A 3910-nucleotide genomic window follows, 5' to 3' on the forward strand; every position below is an offset into this window, starting at 1 on the left:
ATCTGCTGGTTCACTCTCCAAATGGTCACAGCAGCCTGTGTTGGGTAGGGCTAGAGCCAGGAGCCAGGAGCCAGGAGCCAGGAAGTCCTTCCTGGTCTGCCAGCGTCTTCTGTCTTTCCAGGTGCATTACCAGGAAGCTGGATCAGAAGCAGAGCAGTGGGGATTCTAACTGGCATTCAAATATGAGATGGCATAATCTACTGTGCCCAATGCCAGCCTCTACTGTGGGATTTATAAAGGACATAACTGTAATATATACAATAACTGTAGCATAAAGTACACAGTGGGGGAAGATGGAGACAAGGGCTCTGCATGGACTGCAGGAAATAAGAGCTGTGTATCTTAATTCTAAGAGCAACTGGGAAAAAAATCAGTTATAGCTTTCAAAAATACATGAATTGGCCTTTTCACCAAGATGGCGCCGAAGGCGAAGAAGGAAGCTCCTGCCCCTCCTAAAGTCGAAGCCAAAGCGAAGGCCTTGAAGGCCAAGAAGGCAGCGCTGAAAGGCGTCCACAGGCACAACAAGAAGAAGATCCGCACGTCCCCCACCTTCCGGTGGCCCAAGACACTACGCCTCCGACGGCAGCCCAAATACCCTCAGAAGAGTGCCCCCAGGAGAAACAAACTTGACCACTATGCCATCATCAAGTTCCCCCTGACCACGGAGTCGGCCATGAAGAAGATAGAAGACAACAACACACTGGTGTTCATTGTGGATGTCAAGGCCAACAAGCACCAGATCAAACAAGCTGTGAAGAAACTCTATGACATTGATGTGGCCAAAGTCAACACCCTGATCAGACCTGACGGAGAGAAGAAGGCGTATGTGCGGCTGGCTCCTGACTATGATGCTCTGGACGTTGCCAACAAAATTGGGATCATCTGAGCGGAGTCCAGCTGGCTAATTCTAAATATATGTTTTTTCACCATATAAAAAAATACATGAATTGAAATAAAAATCACAAAATATATACATTAAACCAAAAGAGGGCAGGAAAAGAAGAATTTAATAAAAAGTGAAAACCAAAAAAAATAGTAAAGTATAAGATCTAAATTTTCTCATTTTTCTGAATGAACTTAATTATATTGTATAAGGAAATTAACAAGCCAATTAAAAGGCAAAAATTGTCAGAAAAGATCTTAAAACATCAAATGGTGTTCTTTTCAGTAACAAATGCATTTTAAATTTACAGGCACAGATACATAGGAAATAAAAGAATAGAAATTATATTGCATACAAAATGTTAAAAAAGAATATGCAATGGAGGATATTTGTGAAAACAACATGAAAAGCAGCTTACAGAAGTTCACCTTATTCTAACAAGGGGCAGATTTAGCACCAACAATAATTATGGCAATGGATTATAATATAAGTAAGAAGAAATTTAAAAATCCATGCTAACAGTTTTCTATACATAAGAATGCCAGCTATTAAACATTGAACAGATGATAGAATTAGGAAAGTCTATTTTCAAAGAATAAATTCATTTAGATAAGGATAATCAATGGATACAAAACCACGGGCAAAAGATTTAACTGGAATAGAATATTCACTAGTTCAAAATATTATGAAAAATTCATCCCAGGAAAAAATACAATAATTACAAAAGGAAAAATGCTAACTGCACAATGGAGAAACCTGGTGAACACAGTTCACATGGACAAGCATGCAGCAAACAGATGCCGTTTGCCTTCTAAAGCAACACACTGAAAAGAAGGTTGAGGGCCAGCACTGTGGTATAGCGGGCAAAGTTGCTGCTTATAGTGCCAGCATCCCATATGGGCTCCGATTCAAGTCCCAGCTGCTCCTCTTCCAGCTCCCTGCTAATGTGCCTGGGAAAGAAGTAAAAGATTCCAAGTGTTTGGGCCCCTGCACCTACGTGGGAGACCCAGAGGAAGCTTCTGGCTTCAGATTGCCCCAGCTCCAGCCATTGCAGTCATTTGAGGAGTGAACCAGCAGATGGAAGACTTCTCTCTCTCTCTCTCTCTCTCGCTCTCTTGCTCTCTCACTCTCTCTCTCTTTCTCTCTCTCTCTCTGCCTCTGCCTCTGCCTCTCAGTAACTCTGTTTTTCAAATAATTGTGTCACTTCTGTAGTGTTCCATCCCCAAGTACATCATCCAAATCTAAGCAGTAGGAAACATCCACCAAGTTAAGGGACATTTTACAAAATAAACTTCCTGTTAGTCTTCAAAAGGATTGATGTTAGAAAGACCATGAATGACAGGGTGGTATGGGGGGAAAGCCACTATATTCCTCAAGTTGTACCTATGAAAATTGCATTCATTAAATAAAAGCTTCAAAATAATAATAATAAAAAATATAGACTATGAAAGAATGAGGAAATGTTTCAGATTAAAATAAACTAAATAGAAATTCAGGTAATCTAGGTCGTGGTATTGCATTGGTTACTGAGCTGACAAAGAATTCCTACAGCAGACTTTATAGGGGAAAATGGTAAAAATTGAAATTATGACCGTAGATTAAATGATTTTATAGCAATGTGTAATGTCCTGATTTTAAGTATACCATGGTTATGTCAGAAAGTGCCCTTTCTTTATCAAATACATACTAACAAGTATTGCAAACTGTTAACAATTGACAAATCAGAGTAAAGAAACTCCATTGTACTATTTCTAAAATTATACAGAAAATTGGAACTATCACCAATAATTCAGAAAGAAAATTGAAAACTAATACACCACATAGAGTGGGATTTTTCTGAGAAATTCAAGGGCGGTCAATGTTAGCAAATTCATTACTACGATCCTTCACATAGAAGCTGTAGACTACATCAACAGCAAGTCAACATTCATTTTATTTGTTTATTCATTTGCGATAAAATATTTATTCTTCAGAGACCAGCATTGTGGAGCAGTGGGTAAAGCTGCCACCGGAGACACCAGAATTCCATGTGGGCATTGGTTTCTGTCCCAGCTTCTCTACTTCGGATCCAGCTCCCTGCTAATGGCCTGGGAAAGGCTTGGGCCCCTGCCAGCCATGTGGGAGACCCAGAAGAAGCTCCTGGCTCCCGGGTTCTGCCTGGCCCAGCCCTGGTCATTGCAGCTATCTGGGGAGTGAACCAGCACATGAAAGATCTCTCTCTCTCCCCCTTTCTCTCTGTAACTCTGAGTTTCAAATATTTTTTAAAAAAATATTTATTCTTCAGTGTAGAAGGTAACATTGTCTTTAATAGATATTTAATAGAATATATTTAATGGAACTATTCCTACCACTTTTCAGAAGAGGCAAAAACCACCATCACCTGTGCTTCTGCTGCTACTAGGTACTCATTCTCTTCCAGAGTGGTGACGAGGCATAAGAATTCAGAAAGAAGTAAAACTTTCTCCATTCACCCATGACCATGCAGATGAGAAATCCAATAAGTCAATGCTAAACCAATTCTCACACACAGGGAGGCAAACAGAGTTCAGTAAGAGATACCAAATTAGCTTAAAATAATAGCTTTTAAATATACAAGCAATAATGATATAGAGATGTAATGAAAAAGAATAATCCCATTTAAAATAAGAACAAAAGGGTAAATTCTTACAAATAAATGTAACAAGAAATGTGTAAAACATCCATAAGGAAAACTTCAAAACGCATTCAAAGTACTCAAAGGTGTAACTGAAGAAATGGAGACACTTCCCATGTTTTTGGATAGAAAAATTAGCATCATAAAGATGTCATCTGGGGGCCAGTGCTGGGTCTTAGTGGGTAAAACTGTAACCTGAAGTGCTGGCATCCCATATGGGCACCGGTTCAAGTCCTGGCTGCTCCACTTCTGATCCAGCTCCCTACTAATAAAGCTAGAAAAGTAGAGGAGGATGGTTCAAGTACTTGGGCCCCTGCACCCACGTGGGAGACTCAGAAGAAGCTCCTGGCTCCTGGCTTTGGCCTGGCCTAGCC

General features: G+C 40.1%; 1 pseudogene; it reads left to right on the forward strand.

Moving 5' to 3' along the window:
- The first annotated feature begins 396 nt into the window (after positions 1–396).
- On the forward strand, positions 397–906 carry LOC149120901 (large ribosomal subunit protein uL23 pseudogene; annotated as a pseudogene).
- Positions 907–3910: the final 3004 nt, after the last annotated feature.

This window comes from Oryctolagus cuniculus, chromosome 18 (genome assembly GCF_051225735.1).
Source record: "Oryctolagus cuniculus isolate XC-2025 breed Fujian yellow rabbit chromosome 18, ASM5122573v1, whole genome shotgun sequence".
Taxonomy (NCBI): domain Eukaryota; kingdom Metazoa; phylum Chordata; class Mammalia; order Lagomorpha; family Leporidae; genus Oryctolagus; species Oryctolagus cuniculus.